Source organism: Triturus cristatus, chromosome 10 (genome assembly GCF_964204655.1).
Source record: "Triturus cristatus chromosome 10, aTriCri1.1, whole genome shotgun sequence".
NCBI classification, from domain to species: domain Eukaryota; kingdom Metazoa; phylum Chordata; class Amphibia; order Caudata; family Salamandridae; genus Triturus; species Triturus cristatus.
In genome coordinates this window covers 259,037,156-259,051,090 of record NC_140593.1, presented here as the reverse complement: position 1 = coordinate 259,051,090, position 13,935 = coordinate 259,037,156, and positions in this window count along the sequence as shown.

The following is a 13,935-nucleotide window of genomic DNA, read 5'->3' as shown; positions in this document are numbered from 1 at the left end:
TGTTATGATTTTTCAACATTCACAAAAGATATCAGTATTGCGCTCAATTACACGCAATAGAAGTCAATGGGAGAAATTCGAAAAAAGCGTGTAAAATCACAGAGTGGGTTCTCGAGGTTCACCTTCTGGATTCGAGTAAGTGGCAATGCCAAGTCCAATGTTCCAGCAGCAGAAGATTGGGAGCATCCCGTATTCCCGGGAGCAGGGTGCTGAGGTCGTTGGTAGCAGGTGTGATATGAAGAAGGAGGCCACCTGAAAACACACTGCACAGCTAAACTTAATGGTAAGTCTGGGGGGGGTCTCACTCAAGGGAGCAGGTTACAAGGGCCTCTGGACCAATGGAGCACAGCTGGTTCATCGTTACCCAGGCTGGAAGGGCTAGGTGCAGAGCATATAGGGTAGCCAAGCATTGTGTGTGAAGATGGCCCTTGCAGTCAGGGGCAGACAGGTTGCAGAGGCAATTTTGGAATAACTGAGCTCTCATGGAGTGGCTCTCAGGGGTCTCAAAGTCCCTCGATGGGTGTCTGCATCCTGTGTCAGTGGATCCAGATTGGACTCTTTCTTCTTGGTCTTTGATGCAGGGGTTTGATGCCCTAGGTATCGGCACAGCTCTGGTAGGTCCTAGTGTCCTCTCACCTGATGGGGGGGACAGATCTGACCCTCTGGAACTGATGTACCTCTTCTTGCTTTGCTGCTGCGTTGGAGTCATCCGAGGAGTAGCAAATCCGTAAACTGGACTCCGCGATTGGTGCTTGGAGGCTGCAGGGGAGTATACTCTTCTACTCCAAGGGAGGTTCTCAGGAATTTGCCAACGGCTGGAGGTGCTCTGGGGTTCTTGGATGCCTCACAGTTACAGGATGAGATACAGACAGGCCACTATAGTCCCGGAAGCAGCTCACAGGGTTTGATGCCAATTTTCTGCAGCATGTCATCGGTTCTCAGGGCAGCAGCTCTTTTTAATCCATTGCTCTTCTTTGAACCGTTGAATGTACAGGTAGTAGCCAATGGGCTACCTACCTTTAGGAGTCTACACTCTCTAAGTGGCAACTTTATGTGGGAAGGAGCACTGCCTGAGTCCTGCTAGGCTAATTCCTCCCATCCCAAGATGAAAGAATTGGAAAGGTTGTGCTCATATAATCTGCCCCACCTTAGGGGTGGTGCTGGCTGAATGTGGGAACACCTCCTCATCTAACTAATTTTCCTGCCTTTCCTCCCACCAAATGTAGAACAGGAAAGGGGGATTGGCATCATTCACTATCTGGAGCTACCTGGGTCATATTTCAAAGGAGGCATTGCCTTTGAAGCTTCCCACTCAGGAAGGACAGACATTCCTTGAGGAGGTGTGAAGCACCGCTGCCCAGAGCAGGCTTTGTTCCTGGGCTCTGAGAAAGCTGGCCCTTACCCCGTGAGGTCAGAAACATGTCTGGTGATGGTAGGCTGGTCGAAGACCACACCAGTTTCTGGTAGGACTTGCATTTATTAAAAATCTCAACACTAAGATTAATGAGGATTTATTAAGACAAGATGTTTAAGCTACAGTGAAACCATCATGGAGATAGGAAACTATTAATGACAAGTATCCAGCCCATGTACTCTCTATGGCTTTCCTGTTCACTTACAATAACCAAGAATGGTTTAGATATTGCAGGTTCATATCTGCTCATGTGGATATGTTCACACATGTAATTTGGGGTCAGATGTGCGACCAAGGAATTTGCGACTTGCAAAATGCGTCGCAATAGCGACTCGCAATTTGGGAGTCCTAAATTGGTATCTACAACAGTGTATGCGACACTGATTGCGATTCCCAAGGGGGTCGCAAATTGCATGCCTGATGCATATTAATGAGGCACTCGCAATTGCGATCCCATTGGGAATGGCTGGCCCTCCCAGGTATGGTGGCCTGCTAGGTTCAGCAGACCTCCATGTCTGGGACTGCTTTTAAATAAAGCAGTTTTTTTAATGCAGCCAGTTTTACTTAAAGGAAAATGCAACATTTTTGTTTAATTTTTTAAGGGCAGGTAGTGGTCCCGGAACCACTGCCTGCCCCTAAAAAAAATGTTCCCTGCATTTGGGGCCCACTTCCCATTTGCGACTGCATTACCACCCTCTTGGAGAGGGCAATAAATTGCGAGAGTTGTGCGACCACAATTGCAGTTGCAAAACATTCTTACATAGTCGCAAATCCTATTTAGTGAGTTGCAAATAAATTGTGACTCGCTAGATAGGGTTTTTACATGGCCCTAACAGTTTTTCCATGCGCAAATTGGTCGCTAACCCGTTTGCGCTGCAAAAATGGGTTGTACATCTGGCCCATAGTGCACCCTGCCTTAGGGCGATAAGTCCTACAGTATGAGTGACTTACCTATATCTCATGCACGGTGTGTGGGCATGGCACACAGGGCTGTTTGCCATGTGAACTCTTCGGTTTTCTCTGCAACAAGATATGCAGCATGCAATGGCAGAGTACATGGTCTTGGTGAGGGGTTTCTGAGGTGGCACAATTTGTGCTGTGGTCCTAGAGGACCCTCCTCAGTACTGATGCCCTAGGTACCAGGGGCACCATTTACTAGGGACTTACAGGGTTTGCTGAAGTTGTGCCAATTGTAGTACAGTTTTGGGGAAAGAACACTAGTATTGGGAACCTGGTTAGCAGAGACCCAGTCCACCTCAGACAAAATTGTGGAGTACTTCAAATACAAATCCAGTTTCCTATATAGACCCACTCAGTCACAGACATACTCAGACACTCTTACACCCACTCACAAATCCACTGATGTACTCATGCATCTACTCACAGAACCACTCAGATACTTTCACAGCTACTCACAGACCTATCTATTCAGACACTCATGCACCCACTCACAGACCCACTCAGACACTCATGCACCCACTTACAGAACTACTCATACTCTTTCACACCCACTCACAGATATACTGAGACTCATGCACCAACTCACAGACCCACTCAGACACTCTCATACCTGCTTGAAGACCCACTTAGACACTTATGTACCCACTCACATACCCAGTCAGACACTCAAACACCCACTCACAGACTCACTCACAGGCCAAGTCACATGCCCACTCACAGACCTATTCACACTCTCACACACCCACTCATAGACCCACTCAGACACTCACATACCCTCTCACAGACCTACACAGACACTCATATACCTACTCAAAGACCCACACAGGCACTGACATACCAACTCACAGAACCATAGCACTACTCACACACCCACTCATAGACACAAACAGGTACTCACACACCCACTCACAGACCCACATTGGCACCACCAACATACCCACTCACATACCCATACAGCCACTCACTCATCTACTCACAGCCCTATACAACTATTCCCTATTTAACACGCACAATGCAAGCGTGCAGCCCTGATGACTACGAACAATAACGAGAGTGACGTGTGAGTGGAAAGCGCTTGCTGCAACCTGTGTTGTATTTTTAATGTGTTGTGAGGTGCCGGTGTACTTTGCACTTTTATTTTGATTTACTGCACTGGTCGCAGCTTGCCCTCCGACAACCTAAAATCCTTATATATTTTATAACTAGGCAGGCCATAAAAGTTCCGCTTACCCGCACATTAAAAGAATTTCCTTCACACGCTGTTTTTAGCGTGACGATCACCCTTTCAACCCACAGCGCCATCTTGGGTGTGGGGAACTCGATCTCCTGCCACTGCTAGCTGCCATTTTGGGAGACGTGCTAGCTGTGCAGGGAACACTCCGTCCCCTATTTAACACGCACAATGCAAGCGCGCAGCCCTGATGACTACGAACAATAACGAGAGTGACGTGTGAGTGGAAAGCGCTTGCTGCAACCTGTGTTGTATTTTTAATGTGTTGTGAGGTGCCAGTGTACTTTGCACTTTTATTTTGATTTACTGCTCTGGTCGCAGCTTGCCCTCCGACAACCTAAAATCCTTATATATTTTATAACTAGGCAGGCCATAAACGTTCCGCTTACCCACACATTAAAAGAATTTCCTTCACACGCTGTTTTTAGCGTGACGATCACCCTTTCAACCCACAGCGCCATCTTGGGTGTGGGGAACTCGATCTCCTGCCACTGCTAGCTGCCATTTTGGGAGACGTGCTAGCTGTGCAGGGAACACTCCGTCTCCTATTTAACACGCACAATGCAAGCGCGCAGCGCACGCGCGCAGCGGGCACGCCGGTGGCGCGCCGGAGGCAAGCCCGTCTGCGCCCGTGCGCGCCCTGGCCGCTCCCAGCGCCAGAAGCGCTGTCCTTTTAAATGGCCCTTCAGGACGACTGGTCTACAGCAGAGAACAACTACTGCAATTGAACCTACCTAAGGTCTCCAACCCAATAGGTGATAGCCTCTCTTGTGGACTTATCAATAGCCGGTCGCTAGTAAAACACTCCTCGGAAGTCCATGACCTCCTGGAAGATCTGGAGTTAGACGCCCTCTTCATAACAGAAACATGGACTACGGCTGAGTCCACTGTAGGCTTGAGTGGGGCCTGTCCCAGTGGATACAAAATCTTTCACAAACCCCGAGGCATGGGTAGAGGGGGCGGTGTGGGCATGATATTTAAGGACACACTAGATTTCAGACCTTTTCAGATTGACGAGGTCGGCGGGATAGAGAGTATGGGCTTTTCTCTACAGTCTCCCGGTGGGAACTTACTTACGGGGATGCTTTGCTATAGGCCCCCGGGTGCGACCACACAATTTCATCTCCTCGCCGACACCATCATTAACTTGAAACTTGCCCACACCAACATGATCATGCTAGGCGATTTTAACCTTACTGAGGATGGAGGCCTCAGTAGCCAACTGAGAGACCTCCAGCACACCTGCTCTAACTTAAATCTCCACCAACTGGTGGCCAGTCCTACCCATCAGAAGGGGCACATTTTGGATCTGGTATTTGCCAACCCGGCCTTAACCAAGATATTAAATATTGCGCCCCTGAACTGGACGGACCACTCTCTCATACATTTGAGCTTGGTGGTGCCCCGCTGGAAGAACAAGCCCAGCCAGCAGTACTCCTATAGGAAAGATAGAGAGTGGGCCAAATTGGCCAAAGCTGACCCTTTAATTATATCACCGGAAGTCAGCCACTTCTCCCCTGCCCTGTCCGTGGATGAAAATTATAGATCATTCACTGCACAGATCATTAAGACCCTCGATTACATCATTCCTATAAAGTCACTAAAGAAGGTGAGGAAAAGATCAGCACCTTGGTACAATGAGGAGCTGCATCAACTTAAACTCTCCCGAAGGCAAGCAGAGAGGAAATGGAGAAGAAATTACGCCGAAGACGACAAGAGAGACCTGCGTCTGATTCAATTACAATACAAAGCCTTGATCTTGAGGTCTAAGGCAGATTTCTACGCGAGCTCCATTACCCAGGCTTCCAACGGGACAAAAGCCCTTTTTAAGATAGTCCGCGACCTTTCTTCCCCGGACTGTATGAACAATAGAGTAGCTCCTTCACAAGCCCTGTGCAATGAAATCGCCTCCTTCTTCCAGGAGAAAATTGCTAACATTGTCAACACATTACATGACTTTACTCAGGAAGGCTCTGAGGAAATAGCCAGCCTGGCCGACGTAGACCCTTCGCTGACCGCGGCTCTAGACAGCTTCCAACCACTCTCTCAAGAGGCTTTTGATAGTCTTATAGAAAGTGTGTCTTCTGGCTCTCCTCTAGACCCTCTCCCCCATAAAGTCTGGAAACTACATGGGCGTAACACCTTCCCTTGGATGAGAATAATTTGCAATCAGTCCCTGATGGTTGGATCGGTTCCAGACTGCTGGAAATTAGCAGTGGTAACCCCACTGATTAGGAAACCTAACCTGGACCCTTTGGTAACTGCTAACTTTAGGCCTATTTCACTCCTGCCCTACTCGGTGAAAATTCTCGAAAAATCGGTAAGCAAGACACTGTCTTGCTTCCTGGAGGAGAATTTCCTGCTTGATAGGGATCAGTTCGGCTTTCGTCCTGGCCACGGGACTGAAACGGCTCTGGTCACCATGTTAGATACTCTTCGAATGCGTGCCGACAACGGGAAAGCCATGATTTTAGTGCTTCTCGATATGTCGGCAGCATTCGATACGGTGAGCCATCCAGTCCTGGTGGAGAGACTAAGGCAGATAGGTGTCAAAGGAAGAGCGCTGCAATGGCTGCAATCCTACCTAGAAGGCAGACAGCAGGTAGTCACCATGACCCCTTTTTCCTCTAGTTGGTTTCCAGTTGCACACGGGGTGCCGCAGGGATCTGCTATCAGTCCCATCCTTTTTAACATCTACCTACGGCCCCTGTTCCCTCTAATTAAATCTTTTGGCGTCAGCTTGGTGAACTACGCTGACGACACGCAGCTGGCCTTCTCCTTGGAAGGGGATGATGCACTACCTATGGAGCAGTTCCTACAATGCATGAAGCAGACCACGGACTGGCTCAGAAGGAATTCTCTCCAGTTCAATAGTGGTAAAACTGAGGTGGTTTTCTGCTCTCCCACTAGGATTCCAAAACATCTACCTCCTGAATTTAGACTCTCTCCAGAGGAAGATCCCCTAAAACCGGTCAGTAAGGTACGCAATCTTGGGGTGATCCTTGATGATGACCTTCAAATGGGATCCCAGGCTAGTAAGACCATCTCAGTCTGCTTCGCTCTGCTGCGACTACTTCGAAGTATTCTACCCCTACTTCCTAGGGAGTCACGAGCTATGGTAGTACGCAGCACGGTTTTAAGCAGGCTTGATTACTGCAATTCCCTCTATTTGGGGGCTCCACAGTATATCTTCCAGGGACTGCAGAGGATACAGTCAGCAGCAGCTAAACTAGTGCTCGATCGGCGTCGCAGTTCGTCGGCCACTGGAGCACTGAGGGACCTACACTGGCTCCCTGTCAAGGAGAGGGTCTCTTTCAAGTCTCTGTGTCTGACCTTCCGAGCAGTGCACGGACTGGGCCCAGCTCCGATGCAGGACAAGTTTGTCCATCATCTGCCAATCAGACAGCTTCTTTCCTCTACTGCAGGCCTGCTGACAGTCCCGAGATTCAAACGTTCCAGGGTAGGTGGAAGGGCCTTCAGTATAGTAGCTGCCGGTATGTGGAACAAGCTTCCTCTGAATCTGAGACAATGTAACTCTCTAACTGAATTTCGTAAGGGACTTAAAACCTGGCTCTATCCCAAAATCTAACCCGGTTCGCTCCCCCCTGTTCCTCTCCTGTCCTCTCTGGTATGGTTCTTCAGTCTAAAGCGCCAAGATGCCCGTAGGGCGATAGCTGCGCTATATAAGTTTCCCATCAATCAATCAATCAACTATTCACATACCCACTCACAGAACCATACAGGTACTCATATGCCCACTCACCAACCTATGCATGCACTCACACACCCATTTCCAAAGTTCACAGGTTACATTTAGAAATTCACTGATAACCAAAGGTTACAGGGACATTATAGTTAGGAAATACAATACAAAATTCACAGAAAAACACATAAAACCACTCTGACAGCCAATTACATACCCATGCAATCCCTCTCTCACTCACTCACACACCCACACAACCACTCACACACCCACTCATAGAGCCATACAGCTACTCACACGCCCACTCACCAACTCACAAATCCAATCACATACCCACTCACATACCTCACACATCTACCCATACAGATACTCACACACCCACTCACAGACCCATACAGTTATTCACATACCCAGTCACTGACCCATTGTAGTAAGGATATGGACACACCTGAGGACGTTGCTAAGTTAGCATAAGTTAGTATATGCTTGGCCACCTTTTTGCCGCTTTTGCTCGCGTTACTACATGGCACATTTCTCATGAACACTTTCCTTGCTCACTTTCACATGAGAACTGTCGGTATTTCATATATTTAGTTGAACACTCTGCTCATCGTCTGCACAGCATGTTCAAGGTAAAAAAACAATGAGCTCTGTTGAATTGCTTTGGTCAGTCTCACGTCCATAGCCATAACATAGAACACAGCTGCAACCCTGGAAATCTGGTGCTTTTAATATTGCTGTGCATGCATGTTAAGACACTTGGAGAAAACGCTTTCCAGGATAGAAGAGCTGTGCTTGTCCAGAGATGTAAATTCCTGTATCTGAACTCAGAGGTATGGGGTCCCCCTGACAAAGCCTGGAGGTCTTCTATAGTTATAATAAACTAGCTTCTAGGAAGGGGAGGGTGGCAAGGCGCTATAGTCCTGTTTCCACTATCATTATAATATGATTTCCCCTTTTGTTCTATATGGAATGTAACTCATGTTGTGGACAAGTACAAGAGTTTGAAGGAAAGAGTGTTCTTGTCCCCACGTATCCTGAGAGGAACCGAGTAGCATGTTCTAGGATGGTCTAATCATTGGTAGCTTCGCTGTAGCATGGAGAACGAATGAGACACTATAGCTAGTCGGATAGGGGATCTGGTTACCGAGGTGGGTATTTTGGTACACCGCTACACCATGAGGTCCTGGTTTCCTGCACATAGTTCTGTATATGTGCAGAATCCCTGCAACACCGTACAGCTACTTACAGAGCTACTCACTGACCCATTTGGCCAATCACATACCCACTCCCAGACACATACAGCCACTCCCAATCCCACTCACAGACCCATGCAGCTGCTCACACACCCTCTCACTGACCCATACAGCCACTCACACAGCCACAAAATCACTCACACACCCACTTAGAAAGTAATGTGCCACTCACACACACTCACAGACCCCTTACAGCTACTCACAAACCCTCTGACTGTCCTATACAGCTACTCACACATCCACTCTCAAAGATTACAGGATACAGTTAGGACATAAAATTAAAAAACCTTTCAAATTCAATAAATAAAAACAAAGTTTACTGGAGCTGTATAGTTAGGAAATAACATTAAAAAAACATAGAAATATTCTGCAAAAACCAAAGGTTACAGAGATGTTATAGTTAGGAAATAGAATTTTAAAAAACCTCTAGAAATTCACTGAACAAAACAAAGGTTATAGGAACGTTATTGCTAGGCTGATATTTTAATCGTATAAAACCATAGAAATTTAGCAGTTTTAGTTACCTGAGATAACTATACCTTATGCCCCCCCGCAATTCACTGCTTATGACTTCACATATTACATCACTCATGACATGGTCAGTGACAACACTGATTACATTACTGATGACATCTCAAATGACATCACTGATGACATCATCCAGTGAGTGTGAGTTTTTAATAAAAGTTTCGGAGTATTAAAATATATAGCAAAATACTACAAATGTTTATTTATTTATCTATTTATTCATTTATGTGGCGCACAAATCATATCCGAGGGGCTCTCTAGGCGCCTTTACTGTGGGGGTGCTACACAGTACTAGATGAAATTAGAGGGTGAATAACCAGTTTTTCTAGAGTTTTTTAAAAAGGGGGAGGTCAGAGCATGTACAACTACACAAGGCCAGCTGATTCCAATATTGAGGGGCGAAGTAGGAGAAAGAGCGGCTCCTGAACCTGGTCGTGTGAATACGTTTGGGGCATAAGAGAAGTAGATCACTGGATCTAAGCTGGCAGACCGGGATGTATGTTTGAAGTTTGTTTCTGAGGTAAAGGGGGCCGCTACCATGTAGAGTTTTACAGACCAGCCAAAGAAGCTTGAAAAGGATGTGTTTTTTATTGGAAGCCAATGGAGGAAATGGGGGGTGGGCTCCGAAGGAGAATGAGGGGGAAGGTTCCAGACCAAGCGTGCAGCTGAGTTCTGCACTACCTGGGGCCTAGTTAGGAGGTTTTCATTCATTCCTACCATTAAGGCATTGCCATAGTCAGTACAACTTATTATCAAGGCTGGATCAAGAGTTTTCCTGGTTTGCAGGGGAGTCCATTGAAAGACTTTCTTAAGCATTTACATTAGACCAAAACAGGTTCCGGAGATGGTTTTGACATGTTCACTCATGGAGAGGTTATCATCTATGAGAACTCCCAGATTCTTTGCACATTTTTATGGGATAGATGGTGGGCCCAACTCCAATGGCCACCAGTCGGCCATCCATGTGGAAATACTTATTAAACAGTTCTTAAATTTGACTTTGGTCAGCATTGGATTATGGTTCATAGTGATGACCAATTGAGTGTCATCAGCAAAAGAGATGGTTTCAAACCCACACGATAGAATGAGCTTTGCTAGTACTGCCACATTAACATTGAACAAGGTTTGGGATCCAAATTGAGCCCTGTGGCACCGCTTTATCCAGGACCATGGATGCAGATGAATAGTCACCCAGTTGAACCAGATGAGTACGTTCAGACAGGAATTTCTTCATCCATTCCAAAGCTTTACCCGTGACACCAATCTCCCCTAGTCTTTGGACTAAGATTTGATGGGAGATGGTGTCGAAAGCCACTGACAGATCCAAAAGAACCAGCATAACTGAAAAACCCTGGTCTAAAGCCAATTTAATGGTATCCGCAACCTCTACTAAGGCTGACTCTGTGCTGGTGGATGCATGGAAACCTGACTGAGAAGCGTCCAGCAGGTGGTTCGATTCAAGGTAAGACACCAGTTGGTGATTGACTAAGGACTCTAGGATTTTAGATATGAAAGGAAGTAAAGATATGGGTCTGTAATGTACCATATCCAGAGGTTCTGCTGTGGCTTTTTTAAGAAGAGGTTTAATGCATGCTGTCTTCCATTTAGAAGGAATAGTGGCTGGCTGTAAGGAAAGATGACATTGATCTGTAATGGAGGTAAGCAGGATAGAAGTCAGAGTGGTGATCACATAAGGGGGGATAGAATTTATTCGGGCCTGCATTTGATGCGCTGTAACAGGAGAGAACTGATTAAATGTATAGGTGAGTGATGGAATGTGTGAGTGTATGTATGGCTGAGTGAGTGGGTGCATCTGTGTTGTACGGGTGAGTGAGTGGGTGTGTGAGTGATTGTATGTGTGAGTGGGAAAATGTCAGCATGGATGTATGGATGAATATGTGCTTGCAGCAGTGTCTGTGTATGTGAGTGAGTACATGTGCTAGTGTATGTATGTGTAAGTGAGTGGGTGCATGAGTGACTGTATGGGTGAGTGAGCAGGTGTGTGAGCAGCTGTATGGGTGAGTGACTCAGTGTGTGAGTGGGTGTGTAAGTATCTGTATGACGATGTATGAGTAGCTGTGTTATGAGTGAGTGGATGAACAAGTGTATGGGTGAGTTATTAGTTATGTGAGTGACAGGTATGGGTGAGTGGATTTGTGAGTGGCTACATGGATCAGTGAGTAGGCGTATAAATGTGTGTATGTGTCTGTAAATAGGTATGTGAGTAGTTGCTTGGAAGTGGGTGTATGAGATCTTCTATGTGCGTGTGAGTAGGTATGTGAGAGGTTCTGTGGATGATGTCATGAGTGATGTCACTGACCATGTCATTAGTGATGTAATGTTTTGATCATAAGCAATAAGCAGTGCATTGAGGGCACGTAAATTACAGTTAGCACAGGTAACTATTACTGCTGCATTTTACTGGTTATGCATGCGTCTATTTCATAACTATAGCATTCCAGTAACCTTTGTTTTTTCAGTGAATTTCTTTAGTTTTTGATATTTTATTTTCTAACTATAATCTGCAACCTTTGAGAGTGGGTATGTGACTTGCTGCATAGGTAGGTGGATAGGCATCAGAATGGCTGCATGGGTCTTTGAGTGGATGTGTGAGTGTTTTTGTGGGTGTGTGAGTGGCTGCATGGTTCTGTGAGTGGGTGTGTGAGTGACTGTATGGGCGTGTACATGGCTGTGTGAGTGGGTGTGCGAGTGCCTGTGTAAATCTGTAAGTGGGTGAGTAAGTGTCTGAGTGGGTCTGTAAAAGGGTGTGTGAGTATCTGAGTGGGTCTGTGTGTGGGTGCATGAGTGTCTGAAAGGTTCTGTGAATAAACGGATGAGTCTCTGAGTGGGTGGGTGAGTGTCTGAGTGGGTCAGTGAGTGGGTCCTTGAGTCTCTGAGTGGTACTGTGAATGGGATCATGAGTATCTGAGTGTATGCATTAGTCTCTCGGTGAATCTGTGAGAGCATGCATGAGTGTGTGAGTGGGTCTGTGAATGGGTATGTAAGTGTCTGAGTAGGTCTGTGAGTATATGTGTAAGTCTCTGAGTGAGTCTGTGAGTGAGTGCATAAGTGATGGAATGGATCTGTGAATGAGTGCTTGAGTATCTGAGTAGTTCTGTCAGTGGGTGCAAGACTCTCTGACTGGGTGTGTGAGTATTTGCTATAAACTGTATCTTTGAATGCTCAATGGACATAAACTGTGTACTATCTGTGAACAAATGGAAAAAGCTCAAGATTTCAGTGTATCAGACTTGAAAAATTGCTCCACTTTTATCAAGTCTGTCCTGAAGAGGTGCTTGCTCTCATAGAAACATGCATACAGAGAGAGAGAGAGAGAGAGAGATAGAGAGAGAAAGAGAGAGAATGCTGTGGATGTTGGTATGCACGTGTGTGCATTGGAGACTGTGCCAGTCCATGCCCTCACCTCCCAAAAAAACAAACAAACAATATAAGTTAATGTCTAAACACTTACTGGGACCCTGTTATCAGAATACAAACTCACAAATGTAGCCCCACACTGTGCAACATTCAGCTTCTTTCCTCCACACTCCATGCCTTTCACCTTTAAATGGGATTCTCCCAGGTGAACACAACCCACAATCAGCTGGCACGGCTGCTTCTGGCGAACTTTCTCAAAAGATTTAGATTAAAAAGTGTCAGCAAGTCTGTGATTAAAAAGTTCTCTGAAGTCTGTGATTCAGACATAAAAACAGTCTGTCACCTACCTCTGTCTGAAAAGCTCTGTTCCGTCTGGGACACAGCATGTTCTCTGAGGAACAACTAGGCCCAAATGACCCTAGAATCTGCCAAACACAATGCACTATGATCTCTGAGAATCTGAATGAAAGGTGCAAATGGTTGGTCCAATATGCACTATTTGTGTGGCTAGGGCCTCTACGGCAGCCAGCCACATCTCAGCTTGAGCTGCTGAGTGACATCACTATAAAGCCAGGAAGCAAATGTGCAGCATGTTGAACAAACAACACTGTGTTCACAGAGCTTGCTCATGAGTGGGTTCTCTGTGCTGTCTGGGTGTGGATCCCTGGGGCTGCTGTTTAAGCCCGTTGGCAGCTGCGCAGCTCTCACCACCTATCACTACACATGGACATCCCTTTTCAGGGATAGGTCATAAAGTTAACTATTTTTACGCAAATAGTATTTTATGCCGTCAACACATAAGAAATACATTATGCATTATTGTATGCTTTTAGAACATAGCACAGACACACTCTGTGAGCTCTAGGTTTTTACACCACAGCTTTGCATATTTCTGCTCTGTGTGTTTTCAGCTACAGGTATGCACCATTAGCATCAGTGCATATTCACACACTGCAGATATGAACAAACCTGTACTGAAGGGCTGCATGTCCTGAACTATCGCTCTGCACATTTTTTTATTTTATTTTTTTGCAGTTTTATATAGTGCAGACATGAGACGAAGGTATCAGGGTGCTTTGCATGAGCACTATTTCAATGTTTAGGCTTGAGGACATTCTCATTTACACAGAATCGCAGGGTGTTGAGCCAATGCCAAGATTCAAACTTGGTCCCCAGTTTCCTCCAGCTCCAGCCGCCCACTCTTACATTCAACACTGGAGTTCTGGACGTGCTGCATGTCCACCTTAAACATTTCTGCAGCCCCAGCTCTGGACATTAATACACTGCAGTCGTTCACATCACTCTACTTCAGCATGGCAGGTTCTGCACTGCAAGTGCTTATTTACTGCAATGCCACTGCACACTTAGTAACCTGCAGCTTCTTCTGTCAGTGCTACAGATCTGCAGGCTCTGCACTGCATCAACATCAATTTTACCATGCAGCCCTGTGAAATCCGCATTGCAC